General features: G+C 36.3%; 1 long non-coding RNA gene across 1 annotated transcript; it reads left to right on the forward strand.

Annotated features, from left to right (window-relative positions):
- The first annotated feature begins 223 nt into the window (after positions 1-223).
- LOC148788038 (uncharacterized) lies at positions 224-27405 on the forward strand. Its single transcript, XR_016065628.1, has 4 exons — positions 224-395; positions 505-645; positions 27152-27249; positions 27330-27405. It is a non-coding gene; the product is annotated as an uncharacterized LOC148788038 (long non-coding RNA).
- Positions 27406-27670: the final 265 nt, after the last annotated feature.

The following is a 27670-nucleotide window of genomic DNA, read 5'->3' on the forward strand; positions in this document are numbered from 1 at the left end:
ATAGATAGCATGAATATATACTTTCGTTCAAAAATTGATTCTTGTCTAATTATTATAATAACATTAAATAAAGACAAACCAAAAAAGAAGAAATTAGTAGATAAATATTATGAGAAAAAGACAGAACGTCAATTCCAAGGCTTCCGCTAAACGCAATCAAGCTTTGTTATTTGAAACACTCACACAAACACACACAACATTTACTCACACTCTCTCACTCAACCACTCACACTTCACATTTGCTCACGCCTTTTCTCCCTCAACACACTCACTGCAAATCACTGGTCAAGTCCATAAAGTACTACACTCAAGAGCCCTAGGAACGTTACATTTGATTCCTTCGGTATCCAAGAAATGGTAGAAAACTCTAGAAATCGAAGATGATTTCTATGCAGGCAACTCCATTATTCCTTTTCTCAAGCATTTGATTCTTTCTTTTTCCTTCTTTAATTCCTTTTTCTAAATCGATTTGTTAATTCGTCATCGTGTATAATTTGCCAACAGAATTCTTCAAGAACATACACTAAAGATTTTGGCCGGATTATTTCATCCGACCCAAATTCAAATTCATCTTGTGAAGATTCTGGTGTGCTATCGCCGGATCCCATCTCTTGTGCTCTGCGGGCAAGTTTAATTGAGTCACAGGTACATATTTGATTATTTTTCTTTTTGTTTCTCCAATTTGTTTTAAATTATTTTTCTTTCCTATCAGAGTTTTAAAAAATAAGTATTTAAATTTGAATATATTAAGAATTTTCTTTCCGTAATTAGGGTTCAACAAGAGATCCTACTTTTTATTTATTTGATAAATATTTTAAAATAAATTCATGTGGAACTCCTTGTTGAGGCAATAGAAATCATGCTTATTAAAACTTGTCTTTTTCTGTCTCACCTTATGTTTGGATATATTTTGTTACCATAACCGTGCCATATCATATATAGCATTAGGGGTACAGCTTTGGATGGCGCCATGTTGAGGAACTTGGCCGCTGTCTTAAGAGCGTATCCCCAAAAGGACAGGGGTAATTCAGTAAAACTCTTAATGGATTTAACCATGTCCAACATGGTTCAACTTCTCCATTCGGCCACGCCGTTACGTTGTGGCATTCTAGGAGGAGTCCATTGAGAGAGAATTCTATTCTTTGTTAAGTAATCCATGAACTCACCACTTCAATATTCCCCGCCTCGATCTGACTGAAAGCCTTTGATCTTATGGCTAGTTTGATATCTACTTCAAGTTTGAATTCCTTAAATATTCGAAATGCCTTAAACTTGTACCTCATGAGCTAAACATAACCATACTATGAGTGATTACAGATAAAGGTTATGAAGTATGAATATCCTCTTTTAGCTGGAGTATTTAGTGGTCCACAGAGGTCTGTGTGGATTAAGTCCAACAGACCAGTGACAAGCGTGACAAACAAAAAGTTGATCATTTTCCCTTTTAGACAGGACTCGCAAGTTGATAGTTTACCCAAGTCATCTACCTCTTGACTCCTTGATTCTACCAACTTTCTCATCCTTTCTATGGAGATATGACCTAACCTTACTATGGCCTTGTAATTTCTTCGTGGGCCTCCTTATCCTTGGACCTTTTTCTCCATGAGCTAGCTTTAAAACAAAAAACCTCATAAAAACATCCCAGCCATTGGCTGTCAGCCCTGTAGCACGCACTGTCCTCGTTGCCTGCGCATGCACTCTGGCCCTCTCCCAACATTCACGCGCGTGGCTGCATTGCAGGTTGCTCACACGCGCGCTTGCTCCCTACCAGCTTCCGCGCATGCAGGCTCCCTTGCTTGCGCAAGTCTGGTCGGTTGAACACTGTGCCCCAACAGCGGCAGTGCTGCTGCAATTTTTTTCCTATATTTTGTGTGTTTAACATAAAATGCAAAAAAAAGCATAAATATATAAAATTTCAACTTTTCACATGCTTCAATCATCCAATTAATTTCAAAAATCAAACGAGCTATTTTCATCATACAATTACTTATCGAAATGCGTTAAAACATACTTCAAAAGCCGTGAAAGCATGTTAAATGATGTTCAAAAGAAAATGCACGTTAACATGGTTGTCAAGTGGTCTATGGGCTTTGTCGTGACATCCAAGAAAATGCAAACATACAAAATGAGAAGAAAAAAGTAATTTTATGATCCACAGCAACGACCTTGTCATCACCGACCCTTGGATCATCTTGTCTTTACTTATCCTTCTGCTTCTTTCCACTACCTGCAAATCATTGCAAATGTGAGCTCCATAGCCAATATGCAATACCCAAGAAGAACAATTACTTGTCATATTTACTTCAATACAAACGTACCTGGGTTGGAGAGAAGTTGTGGGTACTCCCTCTTCGAATGTCCCTTTTCACAGCAATGAATACAAACATCATTTGCCCTCGACCGCTGTGAACCGCCGTTCTTCCCTTTCCCTTTGCTCTTTCCCACCAGAGCAACAGGGGAGCTTGGAGCACTAGTAGTGGCTACGACAGCTTTTCCTTTTCCTTCTTCCTCTTCTAGCGCTCGGCCCTCTTGCCTTTCACCTTGGAGGTTGAAGCCTCTCCTATTAGTAGCATAGGTGCAGACTTGTATGTCATTGCCTCGTATTAGACCAACATATTATTTAACTCATGAATAGACTTTTTAAGTCAATTCATGCTGTAGTTTATGATAAACGGGTCATAGGAGGGAGGAATGATTGGAGGATCACATTGATGTACGTCTCATTATCAAGCCCAACAGCCCAGCCTTGAGGTCTTCTGCACGAGGGATAGCATCTTGATCGCATGACTTTGCATAGAAGATCTTTCAGTCATCTTTGTCCTAAAAAATATTTTTGTACCAGTATATCTAATATTCCTATCATGAATTGTACAAACTTGGATCATGTGAAGCATTATTGAGGGAATGCTTTCCAGCCTATCATATTGCTTTTGGATGTCATGGGTCACTGAAGCTAATATGATACTACGACCTTGTTGTTGTTCTCATGCTACTTCTCGAACATCACACGTTCTTCGGGCGAAAACCCTTCTGGTAAAGTCGCCAGGAGCGGCTTTTCCAAGACATAGCCTGGTTCTTGAAACCTCGAACGATCGTTACATTTTGCAGCTAGTTGTTCCAGTTCGTGCCATTGAATCTATTAATCTCCATTATTAGGGTTAAGAGGTTCTTAGACATGTTCTACAATATAGAATTAAACAGATTTCAACATATGATAGTAATATTATTGATAAGTTCAAGACATGGTCTTTTAGTCTTTAACTCTCTCACTATTTATATGAATCCCACCATTCTCGAGTGGAGTTTTGGGAAGTCATTTCCTAGTGGGCTTGATATCCAAAAAAACAGTTTACCATGCCTGCTTTTACTAGTCCCATGGAAAAAGTCCTGTGGGAGGCAATCGATGCTATTCTCATTCCATGAGATTTCCAAGATATTTTGCCTCACATCTTCACATGATTCTGAGAACTACAAGAGAATCATGTTACTCAATGTTAGGTTCTACCCATCAACCAAATCACACCCCAGTCGTCGCCCCCCATGACTTGTGAGATAGGACAATGCTGAACGTGTTCTTTGTTCACAACGATGGTGTATCTTTCCTTCATTCCAACTATGCCAAGACTCATGAGACCACACTTGGATAACGGTAGCTTCCTCACCACATTTTTGTGGATGGAAGGCTTGGTCAAATCAAGACAATATCAATCTAAGTCCATTTTGGGCCTAATATTTAACTTGGTCCAACCAAGTAAGAGTTAATATTTTGGTGTTTGACCGAGACCTCATCACACAATTTTATTACATGCAAAACATCAAATGCTAAAGCAATAAAGAAATCACCGCATGCAACATAATTAAGCATACCCCTGTGGGATGATCACAAGCGCTACCTATGCGACTTTACTGTGCCCGAAGTGAGTCTATGGTCAGTCTAAGGTGGCCCTATGCTATTACAAAGTAATTTACCCATCAAAATGTAGATGGGCCTTGTAATTTCTTCGTGGGCCTCCTTATCCTTGGACCTTTTTCTCCATGAGCTAGCTTTAAAACAAAAAACCTCATAAAAATATTCCTATAATACTCTCATTACAACTGAAAAGAAATCCTAATCAGAAGTTGGGGGGCATGCATAAGGAGGGAGATAGCAGGCCTCATTATTCCAAGGTTAAAAAAATAGGTGAATAGGCCAATTAGCAATTTTAATTTTAGAAACAATTCAATTTTGTCCCAAAAAATTAAAACAGTTAACTAATACTAAAGAAAATTCCAAAAAATCAAATCTTTGAATTACGGGCAAAAAACATCCCAGCCATTGGCTGTCAGCCCTGTAGCACGCACTGTCCTCGTTGCCTGCGCATGCACTCTGGCCCTCTCCCAACATTCACGCGCGTGGATGCATTGCAGGTTGCTCACACGCGCGCTTGCTCCCTGCCAGCTTCCGCGCATGCAGGCTCCCTTGCTTGCGTAAGTCTGGTCGGGTGAACACTGTGCCCCAACAGCGGCAGTGCTGCTGCAAATTTTTTCCTATATTTTGTTTGTTTAACATAAAACGCAAAAAAAAGCACAAAAATATAAAATTTCAACTTTTCACATGCTTCAATCATCCAATTAATTTCAAAAATGAAACGAGCTATTTTCATCATACAATTACTTATCGAAATGCGTTAAAACATACTTCAAAAGCCGTGAAATCATGTTAAATGATGTTCAAAAGAAAATGCATGTTAACATGGTTGTCAATTGGTCTATGGGCTTTATCGTGACGTCCAAGAAAATGCAAACATACAAAATGAGAAAAAAAAAGTAGATGCCAAAATAAGAGAATACTCATTTTATTTTCTTAAAAATAATAATTACATAATGTCGATTAATTGATAGAATAAAATACATCTAGGCCAAGCTAATTGGATTTTTTGTCATTTATTCTAACAATCTCCCAGTTGACCTAAGGCCAATCACCCATCGGCCTCAAATGTATCTTATCAAGATGTTGAATATGAGCAATTTGCGACATTGATTTAGTTAGTGGATCTACATTGTTTTGTGCTGGGTTGACTTGGTCCATCCGCACGCCACCTCTGCTCACCATCTCTCAAAGTAGATAGTAGTGTCTAAGAACGTGTTTGCAACGGTGATGACATCTCGGTTCCTTTGTTTATGCTACTGCCCTGTTGTTATCACAGAAGATAACTATGTCAGTAATGCTAGACGATACAACCAAGTCTCGGATGTAGTGTTTCATCCAAACTGCTTCCTTAGTTGCTTCTAAAGTTGCATTGTTTTCAAATTACGTGGTGGAACTGAAAGCAACAAAAATGCGAGTGGATCCGCTTGGAATGCGCAAGTAGAATCGGTAATATAAAATTAGTAAATTAAAATCAAAACGTAATAAAACTATGATTCCAAGGGGTGTACTCTTGGAGTTCCCGAGCGTTCGATGTAGTTAATAATAACAACAATAAAACTAAATGGGGCTTATGGTGAAATTAAAACAAGAAATGCAAAAAACAAAAATCAATGATTACCCTTCTCTTGATTTGTTTTGAAGTTCACATAAGACTTCAACGTAGTAGCCCTCTCAAGACACGTATACTTCACACCAAAATATGACATCCCCAAGATATCTCTGTTAGAAGAAAATTAGGTAGAAAGAACACACCAAGTGTGCTTGTGAGAGAGGTGGCCGAATTAGAAGCTTCTAGGGTAGGATCATTTTTGTGTTATGTTTTCATTAGTTATTCCAAATAACTAATATACATATATATACCTTGTATGGATGTACTAATCCAAGATGCAATCATCACATACACGTGATTGCCGCGATTTCTCAATTCTAAGGAATACTCGCTTACTATCGGAGCTAGGGATTTAAGTTATTCCGACCAAGCATCTAAGGCTTCCATATGATGATCCCCGGGTGTTAGTGCAGTCTGCTGACCACCTTGTCAACCAACCCACTGAAATTTCATAGACGTCCAACGCCTCTCGCCGATGAAACACAACACTCATCCAATGAATGCTATTACTCAGTGCAGGTCTCAGTAGAACTCTCAATGCCCAGATTCGAGGTCTTCGACTTAGAACATTTTAGACCAACCTACAGAAGTTGCCTTCATAGCCACCATCCAATGCGCAACCCAACTACATGGGTTACAAAGTGGTCTATGGGCATGTGTTGTGATGTCAAAGTTGTAGTTGATGTAATTTGGTAAGCACGATAGTTACATGCACCAAAGATGAATACTTATTATATTCGTCAGTAAAATATTGCTTAAATAAAGATTGCTTGAATGGTTCTCAAAACCGCCAATCTAATTGGCTTTTTTGTTACCTATTCCAACAATTTCCCACTTGACCTTAAAGAGAATTGCTCATGTTTTTAGATTAATCTGATTATGACTAGTCTGGTATACCGGCTAGGTCTTATGGGTCTACTCTCGTTTTTGTCAATGTTCTGCGGTCCAACCGCACGTTACATCTTTCTATCATCGCTCCTAGCAGATGATGGTGTCTAAGATTTTTTCTTAGACCTGTCATGAGATCTCGGGCCTTTTATATTGTGTCATAGCCCAGATGTCATCCTCCAAGCTGACTACTAGCGCGACTATGCTAGGTAGAACACCCAATAATTGAGCGTTGTTTTTCAATCCTAACCTTTTTCCAATATAACTTTCAAAGTTTGCCATACATTCAATTTTTCATGATTAGGTTCTTTGTGATGTTTCAGTTCGAATCTTTCCAATATTACCACATTATCATTAAACCTCAAATGTGCATTCATTTTTTAGATTAAATATTATTCATATGATGCTGGAAGCTACTATTGCTATGGCCTTCCAAAACCAACCTCCATTAATATGCTTCAAGAGCTCTTGTCTAATCCTTATTCAGGTATTAAAGATAGCCCTTCAATAGCTGTCTGTTGCCTCATCGGTGCACACTCGATATACATTTTTATGCTTAAAAAGCATGAGCAACATCGGGCTTAATACACCGAATAACATTCCATGCAGCTTACAACAAAGACGTAGGGGATATCAAATATCTAAGCTCCTCATTAGTCTACCATGACTGAATCTTTCATAGCTTATCCTTAGATAGGGTCCAATTCCTATTATAGAAAATTTGATAAACAATGTTCTAGTTTTAGACTTTCAAGATGTCTTTATATCATTCCAAATGATCGAGACATTCTGAACCTCTAAAATACTTGGAACACAATTGGGCTCCCATTAACTTTCCACCTTGTTTTTGACCAAGTCATGTACCTCATCAACTTCTCATAATAAGTATGTAGGGCATCCAAACCTAGTTTGAACTCCATAGCGTATTTTATGGCTCCAAGCCAGTTATTTGGATAGATGTGCTACATCGCTTCCTCTTGTCCGATTTCAAAAACTCGAACCTTTCAGGTAATTGGATTGTTCTGACTATCCTTTGGAGAATATAGACATGTTAAGTTAAGTTTCGATTACAATTGATGTTTGTTTTATTCCATAACGAACTTGTATAAATTAGATTCTGAGTCAAATTTTCCTCCTACTAGTCCTTTAACGTTGCAGGACCATTTCTCATAGCCAAGACTTTTGTTCGAGACAGGTTTGCCTAACCATATCAAGTATACTGTCTGGATTACGACTTTAAGAAACCACAATGTTTTACAACTCGACAGTTTTTCAAAACTCCACATCTAGTGAAGCACCATCGAACCATCTTCAATCAAGGTTCAATTACTTCCTTACCAAAGAAAGTTCAACATCGTCTCTTTCAGTGGAATTTCACTGAATGAGAATTCCATTCTCATTTAGGATGTTACAAAAAATTCCAGTAAATATACACTACCTCAATCCCACCGAATGGATTATCTCCGTAACCAGTTTGGTTCTCCACCTCAAATTGAATTTCTCCGAACTTTCCACAAGTCCTTAGACTTGTGAACCCTCTACTGGTATTTTTGTATTTACTAACTTACAAATGTCTATTGTGGATCTATCCAATTGATTGTTTTTTAAAATCATTCTTTGTCCCACAAAGTGCTTTAATGGTTTTCTTCCTTCTGAGAAAGGATTCATAAGTTAGTAAACTCAAATCATCTATTGCTAGACTCTTTCAATCTGCCAACCTATTTATTCTAACTAGAGGGATATGGCCTAGTTCATGTATGTCATTTTTTGTAAGTTATATTCTTGATCATCCATTTTAGTCATTTGTTTTGATTATGCGTAATCTAATTATGTAGTACGTCAATTTAATAACTCAGCAGACTCGAAAAAATCTTTTATTGATCAATTTTGTAGTCTAATTGGTCCAACAATTGACTAACGACTTGATCATGCTAGGTTACATAAACGTAAACTACTTCAACATGAATACTAATAGCTAAGTTTATTTAGTCTTATTGCTTTTGCACTAATGGCCTAGCCATTGCTTAGCTTTAAGATTAGTTGTCTTAGAGTTCTATTCCATTCATTTCTGTAAACCATTTCCATAAATGCATTTTAGGAGCAAGTGTCTAACACTTAGGAATACGAACAGTAATCATGTTTGCCGGAGAAATGCCATAGTTTGGGTGAAGGGGATTTCCGATACTCCCTCTTCTAATGCCCTTTGACAATTATATGTAAACATCATAAGTCAATTTTGACTATTGAACCATTATCCCATTTTTCCTTTTACATTCGCTCAATAAGGTGACAGGAGCACTCAACGCGCCTGAAGCGGCTAACTTTGTTTCATCTTTTTTTCTCATTCAACGTCCAGCTCCCTTGCGTTTTGCGTTTGAGGTTGAAGCCTCCAAATCCAATACCGTCTGTGCAGATTCTTTAATCGTTGCGTCATATTGGTCCAACCATTTTATCAACTGTTGAAATGGTCTTCTCAAGCCCATTTAGAGTTTATGATAAGTAGGACAAAGGAGTGATGAAGTACATTCCTTTTAAGATCAACATTGGGGTCTTAGAGCTTCTCCACAAGGCATTGCATCTTAGCCCAATGTTTGTGTACAGACAACCTTCAGTCATTTAGGCTTCACAAAAATACTTTTGTCGTGGCATATCCAATATGCCTGTTCGGTGCCACATAAATATGATTTATGTGGAGCATCTATTGAACCAACAATGTCTCGCCTATCATACTATTCATGGATGAAAGAAGCATGTACGATGTTGCGGACCTTGCTATTGTCCTTATACTTTAATCCTGAGCGTCAAGCATTCCTTAACCAAGTACTCCTTTCGCAAGTCCGATGGAAGTGGCTTTTTCATGATATATGCCTAGGTTCGGAAATCGAGGACAATCCTTCGATTTTCACATTAAACTTTAATCGATTATGTATTCCATTAAATAAGTCTCAAAAATAAAGAAAATGGAAAATGGTATCTATGATATGCATTCAAAATACAAAAGTAGAAAATAAGTAGATTATAGCAATGTTGAGTTTGAGTAAAGACTCAGTCTTTTAGTCGTTAACTTCTCCCACTATTTCTACAAAATCCCAGCACTCTCAAGTGGGGTTCCAAAAAATCCTTTCGTAGTGAGCTTGGGATCTACAAGAACTATTTACCATGCCCCAGTTTTATAATTCACATGGAAAAAGCCTTGTCAGAGGCAACTGAGGCATTCTAATTCCATGAGATTCCCAAGATTTTTTTTCGCACCTCTTTACATGATCTTGAGGACACCAAGCGAATCATGTTATTCTGTGTTAAACCCGACCCATCAACCAAATCATACCTCAATTATCGCCCCCACGACCCGTGAGATGGGGAAACAACCAGCGTATTCCTTTGATCATAATAATAATACAGCTTGCCTTATAATCCAAATGTGTAACGACTTATGAGACCATATTTTGATAGTGGTAGCTTCTTCATGATATTGCTATGGCTGGATTAGACAGATCGAAATGCGATTTTGATCCAAGTCTATTTATGAGCGTAATATTTTATTTCGTGTTACTTTCAACCCATCAATCATGTCACACCTCAACTGTCCCCCCAATGACTTGTGAGACAGGAAAATAGTAACCGTGTTCCTTTGTTCACAATAATGGTGCAGGTTGCCTCTAGTCCAAATGTGCCACAACTTGTGAGAACACATTTAGGTAGTGGCAGCTTCCTCACCACATTATTGTGGATGGAAATGTTGGACAGATCAAATAATTTTGATGCAAGTCCATTTTGGATCCTAAAACATTAACTTGGTCCAACCAAGTGAGAGTTAATATTGAGTTGTTTGATCGAGACCAATTCAAAGAATAGCTTTGAATGCATAAATATCCAATATTTAAAGCATTAGGTAAACACATTGTTTGCAATGAAACCTAGCATACCTCTGTTGGATGATCACAAGCCCAGCCTATGCGATCCACTAAGCCTGTAGTGAGTCTAAAAACTGTCTAAGGTAGCCCTATGCTATTACAAAAAATGTTTTACCCTTCAACATATAGATGTACCTTGTAATATCATCGTGGGCCGCCTTATCCATAGGCCTCCTCCTCCGTGGACCTTCTTCCATGGGCTCAATTAAAATAAAAACCTCACCAATATAATCTATACTACTCTTATTACAATTTAACAAGAAACTCCGATCAGGTCGGAGGGAGTACATTAGGAGGGAGATAGCAAGCTTTATTATTCCAAGACTAGAAACGAAAATGAGAGAGAAAATAAATCACAAGGGCACAAGGGTACAAGGGCACACAGGTCCACCCAATAAAATTATAAGACGTACATGCGGTCTAGGGCTCCGTGATCATCTACCATATTCAACTAGCACATACTATCAATTAAGCATGCTAGATAAGAAAATAAAAATCCCAAGAAAATACCGTGATATCCAATATCATGATAAAAAATTATATACAGAAAACAAAAAATTTAAAAGTTTTAATTCAAAGGGATGATAAAGCCCCATGCATCTAATGCACGTAAATCAACCATATTAATTAAAGCAATTTAATTCTAAATATAATATAATTTTTTCCAAAATTAAATCAGCAAAAAATAATATTTTTCAAAAAATGTGCTGAAATTAGAGAAACGACAAAAAGTAACCCAGACGTCGGCCGTCAACTGGAACAATAGTCGCACTGCCTGCACCCGCAGGGCCTGCGCTATCCAGGTTGCGTGCAAGCTCTTGCCCGCGCTCATGCGTTATGCACTGCCGGTCTGCAGTCCACTGCTATAACACTATATTTCTTTTCACACATTAAACTAAAACTAAAACCAAGTATTTTTACCAGAAAATTCAATTTTCTTAAAATATTTAAATCATTCAAAATTGCAAAAACTAAACATGTTGATTTTCTCATATAATCATTCAAGAATAAACATAAATAATATCATGGTTCAAAAACAATAAAATCATATTATCATGCTTATTCACATAAATATATAGCCCCTACACCGAAGCAGGCTCTGATACCACTTGAAAGCCAAAAAAATGCGAGTGGATTGGCCTGAAAACCAGCAAGTGGAAGCAATACTATAAAATTCGTAAATTAAAATCTAAACATAATAAAATCATGATTCCAAGGATTACCTTTTTCTTGATTTGTTTCGAACTCCATTTCATTGATCCATTCACATGAGATTCAAGGTAGAAGCTCTCTAAAGACACGTCCACACCACACCGAAATATGGAATCCCTCATTTGTCTTTGCTAGAAGAAAATTAGGAAGAAAAAACACACCAAGTGTGCTTGTGAGAGAGGCGGCCGATTAGGAGCTTCTAGGGTAGGATTTTGTTTTCCCAAATAACTAATATATAGATATATACCTTGTATGGATGTACTAGTATGTGTCTAGGTTCATTCTACAATTCATAAGGTAATAAATCCCTCATTCCAAATAAAGGATGACTAGCATAGCACTTTTCAGATGTGAAATTGTTAGTCAATAATTTCCTTTCCTTAATTTTCCGACAACTTAATTAGGGTTGCAATGGATAATTTTATTAAAAATAAAATACCAGGCTCAATTATTTTTTAATAAATCTAATTTAATTAAAATTCATCTAATTAAGCCCATCATATATTTAAGCCAATTACATACATGAGCCCAATAAGCTTTTATTAATTAATAAGTTCAACTTATTAAATAATAAGGGCAAGCCTAATATAAATTAATCCTATTAATTTATTTTTAGGCTATTCCATCCAATGGATCCCTCTTATCTATAAGTTATCCAATTAATTATGAAATTAATTCTCAATTAATTTCTCGTCCCTTCTCGGTGATTTGTGTTTGACTCTTTAGGTTCACCTTTCAGCTAGACTTGGGCTAGTATCAAAGCCTATTACTAACCAAATTTAATTAATAATTTTCGATCAATTCTTCATCTAGAAAACCCATCACCATAGGTTGTCGTCTAGTAACGGTCCATGGCACTAGACAGTAGGCGAATATCCATGTGAACTTTTAGGCACTCGAGTCCATACGGGTACTGTCCTTCCATTTACCATCTGCTGGCCTTAGTATAGGGCATGAAATTGGGGTCGACTCCAATTTTGGACTAGGCATTTATGCTTAATTCTTCAATTTCGTTACACCAAATTGCTCAACATAGAAATCTCGTTTCCTATTCGACCAATGACTATGATCACAGGTTTATAGAACATAAACACATCTCCAAGTGCATCAGAAATACCTCTGCCACGTTTTGAAGGTGACAAATCCTCTTCTTAGACCTCACCGTCCTCTCTACATGCTTTAACTGCACTGGACATGGCTTGTGATGACCATGCCTCTGACACGATCACCTCTCGGGCAAATCAAAGATACAGTCATTGCCTGTAAGTGACTATTGTGATTCCTCAAGTCTGAGGACTACTCCCATACTATCGAAGCCAAGGACTTAAGTCATACCGATCAAGTCTCTAAGGCTTTCATATGATGACCTTGTCAACTAACCCACATAAATTTCATATACGCCAACTACAGGGGTTACAAAGTGGTATGTGAACATCTGTTGTGATGTGAACACAATGCTTGATGTAATTTGGTAAGCACAACAGATACATATGCCAGGACGAATACTTTTCATATTCGTCGGGACAACATTGTTTTAATAAATATTGCTTGAATGGTTCTGAAAACAACCAATCTAATTTGCTTTTAGGTCACTTGTTCCAACAGGAATCTGCTGTGGTAGCTTGCTTGTAACTTTTTATGTAACCACACTACCATTTACCTTGATTACAAAACCAGATTGAGAGTTGGCATCATTATGTCCAACTGAAAGTTAGCATCGCTATCGTATTCCATTATAAATTATCCACCCATGTATATATTAAGAACATATCTTTAGTCCTTTTCAGGTACATAAGTATGGTCTTGACCACACTCCAGTGTGCTTCACCAGCACACACCAGATATTTGGTAGTTACGCTTATAGTGTATGCGAATTGGGCCTACTGCATTAAACATCATACTGAATACTGCCCACAGCTAAATCATAGAGAATGTCTGACATCCATTTAAGTTCCTCATCAATCTTGGGAGACTGTTTCTTGGACAGTTTAATCCCATGCCTCATTGGAAGAAATCCTCATTTTGAGTTTTCCATCTTGAATCTCTTCAAGACCTTCTCAATGTACAAAGATTGAGTTAATCCTAACATCCTTTTGGTTCTATCCCTGTAGATCTCGATGCCAAGATGAAGGAAGCCTCATCCATATGCTTCATGGAAAATGGACTGGACAACCATGCTTTTATGTTTCCTAATATCTTGACATCATTCCCAATAAGCAACAAATTGTCAACATAAAGTAGAGGGTACGTAACCGAGCTCCCTCTGATCTTCATGTTCCAGCAACGGGAAGCTTGTTTGAGGCCAAAGATGGACCTCTAGAGATGACAAACTTTTTATTTTTCTACAAAAGAGGTGAAACCTTCTGGCTGATCCATGTAGATCACTTACTCGATGAAATCGTTCAAGAAAAACATTTTAATATCCATCTGCCATATTTCATAGTCATACCATGTTGTTGTGGCAAGCAGTATCCTAACGGACTTAGTCATTGCCACGGGCAAATCGATTTTCTCAAAGTTGACCTCGGGTCGTTGTGTGTATCTATTAACCACGAACCTAGCCTTGAAGGCGGTAACCACCCGCTAGCTTGAAGCTTATGTTTGTATACCCATTTGCAACCTGTTGGCTTAACACCTTTAGCTGGGTGGCTCCAAAGTTGATTCGAACCATCGAGTCCATTTCGGATTTTCATGGCCTCAAGCCACTTATTCGAGTTGATGTCATATATCGCTTCTCTGTATGTTGTTGGATAATCGTCTAATTGGCTAGTCAAGCCTAAGAATCCATACCTATCAGGATGTTGAGATATTCTAGTTGACCTACAGAGAACTAGAGCACTAATACTAGGAATCGGAGGTACAGATGGTGTTGCATTATCTTGATGAGGTATCTCACATGAATCTTCAAGCAGTTCCTCATCACATTGGCTATCCATTGGTAAAACCCTTTTCCAAGAATATTGTGTTTCTCGAGATAAAAATCTTTTTTTCATGATGGGTCATAGAAATAATACCCAGTAGCTTTTTTTGGATAACCGGCAAACCTGGACAGACTGGACCTTGATTCTAGTTTGTCTCCTACTAGCCTCTTGTTGTGTGTTGGCGACCATATACTCTCAAGTACTTGTAGAATGCTGGCTTGCTGTGCCATATCTCATATGGCGTTTGGGGGCACAGCTTTAGATGGAGCCATGTTGAGCAACTTGGCCGCTGTCTCTAGAGCGTATACCCAAAAGACAAGGGTAGTTGGCTAAAACTCATTTGTCTTTTCGGCCACGCTGTTAAGCTGCAGCATTCCAGGAGGAGTCCACTGATAGATAATTCCATTCTCTTTTAGGTAATCAATGAACTCATTACTTAAATATTCCCCACCTCGGTCTGAACATAAGGGTTTTGATCTTACAACTTGTTTGATTCTCTACTTCAAGTTTGAATACTTTAAATCTTCCAAAGGGATCAAACTTGAACCTCATGAGGTAAACATAACCATATAGTGATTGATCATCAGTAAAGGTTATTAAATACGAGTATCCTCCTTTAGCCAAAGTCTTTAGTGGTCCACAGACATCTGTGTGGATTAAGTCCAACGGACCAGTGGCAAGCGTACTTTGTCAACCAAAAGGTTTCTTCGTCATTTTCTCTTTTGGACAAGATTCGAAAGTTTATTTTTATCCAAGTCCTCTACCTCTAGATTCCTTAATTCTGCCAACTTCCTCATCCTTTCTATGGAGATATGACCTAACCTTGCATGCCAAATCTGTGTGTTTTCATGATTATCTAATTTTTATTTGTATTGAGCAATAATAATTCAATTTAACTGTTGGAGAATATAAAGACCGTTTCTTAATGTATTAAGCAGATGAAGGTTATCATCAATCATCAAATAATAACTATTTTTCTTGATCTTAAAACGCATAACCATTGTCTAAAACAAGAATGAAAATATTATTTTTTATTGTGCTCAATATATAATAACAGTTCTTTTAATTCTATCCGAATACGATTACTAATAGCTAACTTGAGTGATCCGACAGTTTCAGCTGCTACGGCCTTGCCATCACCAGGCCTTAGGACCATTTCTTCCTTACGTAGCCTTCTGCTTCTTTCCAGCACTTGCAAATCATTGCAGATGTGAGCTCTACAGCCGGTATCCAATACCTAAAAAGCAGAATTAGTTATCATATTTACTTAAATCACAGAGTGCCTTGATTACAGAGGAGTTGTGGGCACTCCCTCTTCCAATGCTCCTTTACTTGACAATAAATGGAAACATCATTTTTCCTTGATCGTTGTGAACTGCCGTTCTTCCCTTTCCCTTGTTCCTTTTACACTGGAGCAACAGGGGTGCTTGGACTTTTCCTTTTCCCTTCTTCCTCTTCCAGCTTTCGGCCTTCTTGCCTTTTGCATTGGAGGTTAAAGTTTCTCCTATCAGTACTGATGGCACAAACTTGTGGATCGATGGCTCGTATTGGACGAACATATTAATTAACTCATGACTAGACTTCTCAAGTCCATTCATGTTGTAGTTAATATAAACGGGTCATAAGAGGGAGGAAGTAATTGGAGGATCACATTGATGTACTTGACATTGTCAAGCCCATCTTTGAGGTCTTCGAGCCCGCGAGGGAAGCATTTTGACCCCATGTCTTTGCACATAAAATCCTTTAGTCATCTTTGTCCCGAAAAATACTTTTGTAGCGGCACATCTAATATGCGAAGCATTATCGATGGAACGTCTTCCAACCTATCATATTGCTATTTGAAGTCATTGATCATCAAAGCTAATATGATACTGCGGACCTCGCAATTGTTCTCATGCCACCTCTCGAATGTCACACGTTCCTCGGGTAAGGAGCCTTTCAATAATGTCGTCGGGAGCGGCTTGCCGAAGACATGGCCCTAATTCTCGAAATTTAGGACAATCTTTAGATTTTGCAGCCAACCGTTGTAGTTTGTGCCATTAAATTTATTAGTCTCCATTATCAGGGTTAAGGGATTCTTAGACATTTTCTACATGATAGAATTAAACAGAAATATGTAGACGATAGTAATATTATTGATAAGCTCAAGACATGGTCTTCAAGGGAATCGCGTGGTACGGCCCGGGAACGTGCTAGCGGGAGCGATAAATAAAACGCATAATAGCAAATATTAAATACAGAAAATAAATGAGTTCAAGTGGTGTACCCTTGGAGTTCCTGGGCGTTCGATGTACTAAACATAAAACGTACATTGGGCCGATGTTGAATTACCAAAACCGAAAAAACTTAAAGGGTGAAAAATGATACCTTGAAATGCTCCTCATTTGAGTCTTCAACATAGGAATCTTCCAATTCTTCCACATCACACTGTAGTCGGGATCTCTACGTCCTCTTCCTAGATGAGAATGAGAGAAGAAAATTACACCAAGTGCACAAAGAGAGAAGGGGGTGGCCAAATGGTTTTTAGGGGAAGGAGGAGATTTTATTTTTTTTTTGTGTAATAATCATCATAATTATTTTCCAAATAACTATATTTCATATATATATATATATGTTGTTTAGATAATTAAGAATGTTTCTAAACATATTCTATTATCTACAAGGTATATTTCTCTTTATTACGAATAAAAAGATCCCCAAAAATGGCTAGAATTGAACTTTCTAGAACTGCAATTTGCTAGCCATTTATTTCCTTCCATGGAATTTTCCTTGGCTCAAAATAATTGAGCTTAAACAATTCTTACCCTTATAAAAATACAAGCCAATGAATTTTTATTAAATCTTTAATAAAAATCCAATTTACATTGAGCTCAATTTCTATTTAATCTAATTAAATACTTATACCCAAATTATCCTTCTTCTTTAATAAGATCCAACTTATTAAATTATAAGGACAAACCAAATATATATTAATGCCATTAATTTATTCTTGGGCCTTTTTCTGCTCAATGGATCCCTCTTTGTAAGTAATCAAATTATTTATGGAATTAATTCCAAATTAATTCTATGCTCATTTTCAGTGATTTGTGCGTGATTCTTTAGGTTCACATTTCAGTTAGACTTGGGATAGTGTCTAACACTATTATTAATTAGTATTTCTTGATTAACCTTTAATCAAGAAGCCCGTCATCATAGGTGGCCGTGTAGCAACGATCTATGGCATTAGAGACTAGCTGAATTCCCGTATAAGCATTTAGATTTTCTGAGTCCATACTGGTACGGTCCTTCAGTTAACATTCTTTTTTAGTAAGGACTCCATTCACAAGTCTGATGGAAGTGGCTTAACCATGACATTATCCAGGTTTGAAAATCGAGGACAATCCTTCGATTTTTCAGCCAATTTAATTCTTTGCATTCCATATAATGAAATAAATATCAAAAAATGAATTGGAAAACGTTTCTAAGAAATGCGTTCTAAACGCAGAGTAGAAAGAATAAGTAGATTATTCCAATATTATTTTGTGTTAAGACTTGATCTTTTAGTCATTCAGTTGTCCCACTATTTCAACAAAATCCCACCACTCTCGAGTGGGGTTTTGGTACATCCCTTCCTAGTGGGCTTGGGATCCACAAGAACAATTTACCATGCCCACTTTTATGATTCACATGGAAAAAGCATTCTGGGAGGCAACCAATGCGATTCTCATTCTGTGAGATTCCCAAGATACTTTGTCTCACCTCTTTACATGATCCCGACGACTCCAAATGAACCATGCTTCCCGGTGTTAAGCCCGACCCATCTACCAAATCACACCTCAACTGTCACCCCCCATGAATCATGAGATAGGGAAACAACTGTCACCTCTTTTCATAACAATAATGCAGCTTGCCTTCTTTTCCAAATGTGCCACGACTCGCGAGACCATATTTTGGATAGTGGTGAAAGGGCACCGGAAACTGCGAGTGCATCGGCCCAGGAACGCGCAAGTGGAAGCGGTTAAAATAAATTGTGTAAATAAAACGAAATCGCAATGAGACCATAATTCCAAGGGGTGTACCCTTGGAGTTGCAGGGAGTTCGATGTAGTTAATAAAATAAACGACAATAATAAAATTAACAGAGCTATTGGTTGAATGAAAACGAGAGGTACATAAATGTAACTCAAGAATAACCTTTCATTTGTTTATTTTGAACCTCGTTCATTTAATCCGTTCACGCAAGGCTTCTGTGTAGAAACCTTCTAAAGCTACGTCCACACCACACTTGAACTTGAGATTCCTCAACTTAATTTGCTAGAAAAGAATTGACGACGAAAAACACACCCAGTGTGTACAAGAGGGGGTTAGGCCGAGAGGTGGAATTGGAGAGAAGAAAATTATTTTCTTGCCTTTTTATGTATTCATTAGTTATTCCAAATAACTAATATACATAAATATACCTTTTATGGATGAAATAAAATATGTTTAGGTTCATTTAACCATCCATAAGTTAATAAGATCTTTTATTCGAAATAAAGAATCACTAACATGACACTTTCCAAAAGTCAATCTTAATTAAATCTAATTTAATTAAATCCTACTTAATTAAGTCCATCATAAAGTTAATCCATTTAAATATATGAACCCAATAAGCCTTTATTAAATAATAAGTCCAACTTATTAAATGCTAAGGGCAAGCCTAATTTAAATTAATCCAAATAATTCATCCTTAGGCTTATCCATCCAATGGATCCATCTCATATATAAGTATTCCAATTACTTATAAAATTAATTCTCAATTAATTACTCGTCCCTTCTTAGTGATTTATGTATGACTATATAGGTTCACATTTCAGCTAGACTTGAGCTAGTGTCCACCACTATTATTAACTAAATCAAATTTAATTAATAATTATTGATCAATCCTTGAGCAAGAAAGCCTATCATCATGGTGACCTTCTAGTAACGGTCCATGGCACTAGAGACTAGGCGAAAATCCATGTGAACTTTTAGGCCCCGAGTCTATACGAGTACAGTCATTCCATCTACTGTCTCCTAGCCATAGTCTACAACATGGAATTGGATGTCAGTTCCCATCCTGGACTAGGCGTCTTTGCTTAATACTTAAGGTCGCGTCATGCCAAATTTGCTCAAACGAGGAACCTATTTTTTCTATTCGACCAATGACTGTGGCCACAGGTTTCTAGAGCGTTAACGCATCTCCAAGTGCATAGGAGATGCCTCTGTCACGTTTTGACAGGGGATGGATCCTCTTCTTGGAACTAACCGTCCTCTCTACATACTTTGAAAGTACAAGACAAGGCCTATGATGACCACGTCTGAGATACGATCACCTCTCACACAAATGTATGATACAGGTATCGCACGTACGTGACTGCCGTAATTCCTCAAGTTTGAGGACTGGTCCCGTACAATCGGAACTAGGGACTCAAGTCATACCGACCAAGCCTCCAAGGCTTCCATATGACGATTTCCGCGAGTCAATTGACCCATTAAGATCACAATTAACATCCCATGTCTGGCCATAATGAAACACGGAACTCATCAAATGAATGTGACTCATAATGCAAGTCTCAATAGGACACTTCGAACACCTCCTATTTACTTTCATGATATAGGTGCTGATGTCTTGCTAGGTAACAATTTCATTCAAACATTTGCACGATATATGCAAGATAACTAGAGGAATCTGTTAATCTTTTACCACTAACTGTGGTAGTGAGATACAGGTGTTGCGAAGAGAAAGGGCATTTAAAAGGATAATGCCAATAAATTTTTGCAGCAAACGTGGTCATTTTGATGTCAGATTAACTCATCCAAAAATGCAGGATAAGAGGAAATTTGGTAAGGTCCTTTTGACTTTCAGGCAACAAGGACTCACAACAAGGACTCATAGACAATGATAGCTTCTATAAGAAATCCAAGGAGGAGATTGTGAACCTTAAAGAAGCACTAATAAAAATGAAATCGCTAGATATTAGTGAGGAAAGCAGGATTTCTCTTGAGAATGTCAAGAGGTTTATCTAGAGGAACTTCAGTGAAAACCCTCTGGCATGGTGGGATAGGAACAAGATCAAAGCTACTCTAAAGCTCAAGGAAGAGTGCAAGTACGTGTACGTTCGATACAAACCTATCCAGACGAGCATGAAAGACAAGAAAGATATGTAGATGATTATCAAAGAGCATATCGATCTTGGACTCATCGAACCTGGAATCTCTAGCTACAGCAGCCCTGGTTTTCTGGTAAGGAACCATGCCGAGATTAAGAGAGGTAAACCCAGGTTGGTAATTAACTATCAACGCATTAATAAGATATTAGAGTTTGATGGTTATTACATTCCTAGTAGAGAACACTTAGTTGATTTAATTAAAGGGGCAAGAGTGTTTTCTAAATTTAATTGCAAATCTGGGTTTTATTAGATTAAGATGGAGAATGAATCATAGAAATTTACTGCATTCTCCACACCACAGGGACAATATATCTGGATTGTGCTTCCAATTGGTTTAGCTAATGCACCCCAGATATTTCAAAGAAAAATAGATAATCTTTTTTAAGATTATTTCGAATTCATGTTTGTTTATATTGACGACATATTGATTGCATCTAAAAATATAAAAGAACATATTAAACATCTTGAAATATTTTCTGATGCATGCCTCAAAGAAGGTTTCGTACTTTTTGAAAAGAAAGCTACTATTATTGTCAATATAGTTGAATTTCTAGGAGTTTCTATTGACGAGACAGGAATTAAGTTTCAGGACCATATTGGGGAGAAAATCCATAATTTTCCAGTTGTAATCAAGGATAAGAAGCACTTACAGAGCTACTTGGGAGTTGTTAATTTTGCAGGTATCTTCATTAAAGATCTTGCATGATACAAGAAGGATTTCCGACCACTTCTGAAACAACGGAAAGTTCAAAGTGGAAATGGGAAGAAAGCCACACAAAAACGGTTCGTGAGCTGAAACAGGTTTGCAGTACCCTGCCAAAGCTTGCTATACCGCAGAACGAGGATGAATTGGTAGTCTAAACAAATGCAAATGATTACAGATGGGCATCAGTACTCATGAAGAAGACAACTACAGGGGAAGAACCTAGTAGATATACAGAAGGGTTGTTCTCAAAACAAGAAGCCAAAGTTTGGCACAACAACGACAAAGAATTCTTTGCGGATTTGGAAGGCTTTTAAAATATGGCCTTTATTTTTACTTGTCAAAGAATTTACTTTAAAAGTTGATAATACTAATGTCAAAGCTTTCTTAAAGAATAAATTAGAATAGAAAATAGAAAATCCTCATATTATCAGATAGCAAGCTGAATACCAATATTATTGTTATATTATTGTCGCTATAAAATCTCATGAAAACGTTCTTGCAGATTTCCTGACAAGAGATGGAGGCATCTGAAGCAAACTCCATCATGTTGAGACTCAGGCACCTTCGAGAAAACCTCGAGTGGCCTGACAGAAAGTTTGGACAGCTAGCGGTTAATGCCCAAGTTGTCGGACTCCGAAGAGTTAATCTAGATAATGTCCAGGTCGCAATAAGTAGCTCCTTATTGGCATCCACCTCGCTATGGAACGACCTATGAGAACATATTCGGAAGGCCACCTTCGAGGATGACTCACGAGTTGAGGGAGCATGACCCAAAACATGCCTTTAGAGTACAGAGCTCTAAATCTGCAGCATTAGATCTGAGTCTATACGGGTATGGTCCTTCCATCTACTGTCTCTCGGCCTTAGTTTTGGACATGGAATTGGGTGTCAGTTCCCATCCTGGACTATATGTCTATTCTTAATACTTTAGATCGCGTTAGACCAAATTGCTCGACCTAGTAACCTCTTTTTCCTATCCGACCAATTACTATGGCCACAGGTTTATAGAGCGCTATCGTATCTCACGTGCATAGGAGATACCTCTATCACATTTAGACAGGGGACGGATCCTCATTTTGGAACTCACCGTTCTTGCAATATAGTTTGAATGGATTAAACAAAGTTTATGATGACCATGTCTAAGACACAAACACCTCTCACACAAATCTAAGATAGAATCATTGCATATACGTGACTGTTGTATTTCTTCAAGTCTGAGAACTACTCCCGTACTATCAGAGCCAGGGACTCAAGTCATACCGATCAAGCCTCAAAGGCTTCCATATGACGATCCACGTGAGTTAGCTCAGTTGACTTGACACCAAGTCAATCGAGCCATTAAGTTCGCATAAACGTCCCACGCCTGTCGCAAATGAAACACGACACTCATCAAATGAATGAGACTCTTAATGCAAGTCTCCATAGGACACTTCGATGCCCATTTTTGAAGTCCTCAACTTGAAACATTTCAGGCCAAACCCTAAACAGTTAGTTTCATGATTGCCTTCCAATGCGCAGTCCAACTGTTGCACGGTTGTTCGTGGTGGTCTGTGGGTCTTGTTGTGATGTTTGAAAGAAATGCAAACATAAATGTAATGAGCACAACAATGAAATTCCAATAGCGAATACTCATTTTATTTACTGAATAATATTACATAATATTGAGTTATTATCAGAATAGATTACGAGAATGACAATCAATTAGCTTTCAGGTCACCTATTGTAACAAGTGGTAACTTCCTTACGACATTATTATGGATGGAAGGCCTGGACAGATTGAAATGCCATTTTGATCCAAGAGCACAATAGGCTTAAAATTTAATTAGTATCGTGCTCAACCCATCAACCAAATCACACCTCAATTTTCACTCCTCACGACTCGTGTGACTGAAAAACAGTGAACGTGTTCCTTTGTTCACAATAATGGTGGAACTTCCCTCTAATCAGAATGTGCCACGACTCGCGAGACCATACTTGGGTAGTGGTAGTTTCCTCACCACATTATTGTGGATGAAAACCTTGCACTAATCAAAGATCAATCCATTTTGATCCAAGTCCTTTTTGGGTCCCAATAATTTAATTTGGTCCAACCAAGTGAGAGTTAAATTTTTTAGTGTTTGACTGAGACCTCATCACATTAAAGTTTGCATGCACAAATATCAAATATTTAAACTAATTTAAATAAAAATATTAAACACATCACATGCAACAAAATTAAGCATACCCCTGTTGGATGATCACGAGCCCAACCTATGCGACCCACTAAGACCGCAGTGAGTCTAAGGATATCTAAGGTGTTCTTAAGCTATTAGAAATCTAATTTACTCATTAACAATAGATGGGCCTTGTAAGTCCTCCATGGGGCTCCTTCTCCGTTGGCCTCCTCCTCCGTGGACCTTCTTCTCCATTTAAAACTAAAAATTCTCACGTAAAATATATTCTAGTCTCATTACAATTTAAAAAGAAATCCTGATCAATTGTCCAGGGGAGTACACAATAGGGAGGAAAGCAAGTCTTATTTCCAAGGAAAAAACGAGAGAAGGAGGAAGATAATAAAAAGGCACATTGGCCCACCAAACATAAACAAAATAAATAAATAAATTCAAATTGTCAAGGGCTCCATGATCATTTATTTTTATCCAACTAGCAAAATAATCCAACATTCCATGCATAAGAAAAATCATGATATCCAACATTACAAAAAATAATTATATGCAGAAAACACAAGTTTAAAATTGTAATCAAAAGGATGATAAATATATGTGCATCCAATGCACAAAAATAAACTACATTAAGAAAGAAATTTAATTTTATCCTGCCTATGCGAACGGGCGACTGTGCAGCACCGGCCGACAGTTGCTGCTACAGTGCTTAAATTATTTTTTTGATTCCACACATAAAACTAAAAAAATAAAAAAAGTTCAAGTATTTACAGAAATATTCAAATTTTCTTAAATACTAAAATCATCCAATTAATCACATAATTAAACAAGTTCATTTCTACACATAATTATCAATAAAATAATTAATAAAACATGATTTAAAAATATTAAAACATGTTTACATGTTTATTTGACATGAAATCGTTTAACGTTCACAAGAGATTCCAACATAGGAATCCTCTAAAGATGATCCACATCACACCGAAAAATGAGACCTCGATTCCTTTGTTGGAAGGAATCAGGATCAAAAAACTCACCCAAGGTGAGATGAAGGGGGCAGTCGAATTATGATGGAGAAGAAGAGGGAATTTTTGTGTTGTATTGTGTAATGAATTATTACCGTAATAATCATACACAAAATATATTTATATACCTTGAATAGATAAATAAAATGTGTTTAGATACATTCTATTATCTACAAGGCGACTCTTCAATCATTTCCATATAGAGAAGAGCTAATTATGACCAAACTAACACTTTCCAAAATGCAATTCTTTGGTCAACTTTTCCTCCATCAATTTTGCTAGTGGGCCTTAATCATTGGGCCGATTTTATGTAAAGTAAATTCAAGCCCAATGAATTTTAATTAAATCTAATTTAAAAAAATTCATTTAATTCATCCCACTAGGTATTTAATCCAATTAAATATTCAAGATCAAATTGTCTCTTATTAATTAGTGGAATCCAATTCATTAAATTAATAAAGACATGCACAATTTTAATTAATGAAATTAGTTTAAACTTGGGATATCCATCCAATGTACCCTCATGTGTGAGTAATCGAATTACTTACATCTTATGAAATTAATTCCAATTTATAAACTATCCATTCCAAAATACGTCCACAGACTCCTAATTCACTTCTCGGTTCGATATGCAATTCGTGACCCTGATTAATCCCAAATTTAAACGCATACCAATACTTTCCATAGGTGAACATACCTAGCAGTCTGACTAAAATTACATGGTTTGATGGCCAGTTGTGTCGTTTTTATCATCGTTAATTGTGTATTAGATACGATATCTCAGTATCTGTATAACAAAAATGTCCAAAACTTCAACGAATGCAGTATTTGTCAGTTTAATAATATCCAATGGTCTAATTAGCTATCCAATACAACAGTATAAGATGTTACTTGCATTTATGTAAGACTACCAATCTTATATATACAAATACACATGATCTTCGAACATAGTTCAATTTAATTCAATGCATTATATGTTTCCAATGGCCTTATTAATTTATGGTCTATTTTTTTTCTGATCATTAACATATCTAGGGCAGCTTTCTTCTATTTTTAACTTTTCTGAATTTTTTGGGAAAATAATTTTGAGACAGAATTAGGAACTGTTTGTAAGCATTAGGAGTGGTAGTATTAATATTATACCAAAATGACGTCATTTCGTAACAAAACGACATTGTTTTTTTATTTTGAAACGGTTATTTGGAATGGTTAAACAATAGGAACGAGTTTTTAAATATAGCTTGTCAATAAAAATGATTTTTTTTTCTAGGAGAGGTCTTAGGAATGGTTTTTAAAAAATTGCCGGTTCCAAAGCCCGCTCCAAAAATCGGTATACGTACAAAACTTAGAAGATTTTTTCATTTCTCCCTCCCTGTTCCTCCTTCACTCGCCCTCCCTCACTCTCCTCGACCGACTACCTCCCTCATCTGGTACTTAGCTCCACTACCGTCAGGCATCCACCGCCGCCGTCTAGAGGTAAGTGGAATCAAATGAAATGGTTGGGTTTCCTTTTTTTTTTTTTTTGTACCCTCCCCTCAACCATTTTTCTTCTTTTTTTTTTTACCACACTTTTCTTCCATTTTTCCCCCACTTTCATATAAAGTAAAACACCAATTTTTTTAAAACATTTTGGCTAGTTTTCGAAAAAAAAATTGGCCATTTAACTATATAAAATTTCTGTTTTTTGAAAAAACGAATTACGGTTTTCTGAAAATTTTCTGATTTTTTTGTAATTTTTTTTAATTTTCCTAATTTTTGGTAATGTTTTTGTAATTTTTCTAATTTTTTGTAAATTTATTAAGTAATTTTTAAAAAATTTCTGTAAATTTTTGGTACTTTTTTAATATTTTTTTTATTTTTCAAAATTGACAAAAAACATTTGTTAATTTTAACTTTTTTTTGTTATTTTTTTTCTAATTTTTGGTCATTTCTACAATTTGTGTAATTTATGCAATTTATATGTAATTTATTGTGTAATTTATGCAATTTATATTTAATTTATACAAAAGATTTGACCAATTTCACCAATATTACATTTTTACATAATAAATATAATAATTAAAACAATTGAGAATTGATTCCAATTAATAAATTTTTACATCATAATCACATAAATAAATTTGTTTTGACCAATTTCCCCAATACTAGCATTTTTACATAATAAATGTAAATAATCACAAAAATTAGACCAATATTTCCATTAATAATTTTTTACATAATAATCACATTAACATAAATTTGGCTAATATTCCCAATAATATCATTATTTACATAACAATGTCAATAATCAAAAATTAGAAAATATTCCTAATAATTATAGTTTTAGATAATAATGCCAGTAATCACAAAATTGGATCAATAATTCCAATAATAATATTATTTAGAAAATAATATCAACAATAACAATATTGAGGTAATATTTCAAATTAAAATACAATTAAAAATTAATAATTATTTAAAAATATATAGTTCCTTTGTAACCATGTACAAACAGATACACATGCCTTTAAGCTTGTTTAGCCTATCAAGTGAATTTTGTCGGTAGAATTATTTAGGTTTATCCATCTTCATTTGTCAACTGAAGACAATGTTGATAAATAAGATGTTAACTATTTTTTTCTTTTACGAGAGGCAGAGCTCGATCTGCTACCCAAGCGAATGGAGTTATTTGAAAGGTGCTACACAAAAAAGGAGGACGGCCACTTGAGGGGGCTGAGAGCGGCTGAGGTAGCGGTATGTAGATTACTCATATTCTTTGTTTTAGAAAAAATAATTCTTGGTTAGAAGTACTAATAATTTTGTATGTTTTGCAGGAGACGTTCCAGAATTGCCTTCAACAGACCCCTCAGCCTCAAATCAAGACAATATTGATGTCGTTGAAAAGGAGGGTTTAGATTTGGTTTTAATTTTTTTTCATTTTTTTAGTTAGATAATTTTTATATTGATATAATGTGTTTTCTATATTTCAATTTTAGTTAATTAATGAAATTTGTAAATATAATTAATTAAAAAATTATTAACTTAATTTTATTATATATTAAAGTATATAATTTTATTTATTTATTACGATTTATTAAATATATGAATTCATTATAAAATATAATTAAAAAATTAAAAAATTAGGAACGATTTTAGTAGTGTGTTATAAATCTAA

Source organism: Sesamum indicum, linkage group LG5 (genome assembly GCF_026168435.1).
Source record: "Sesamum indicum cultivar Baizhima isolate 11 linkage group LG5, ASM2616843v1, whole genome shotgun sequence".
Lineage (NCBI taxonomy): Eukaryota > Viridiplantae > Streptophyta > Magnoliopsida > Lamiales > Pedaliaceae > Sesamum > Sesamum indicum.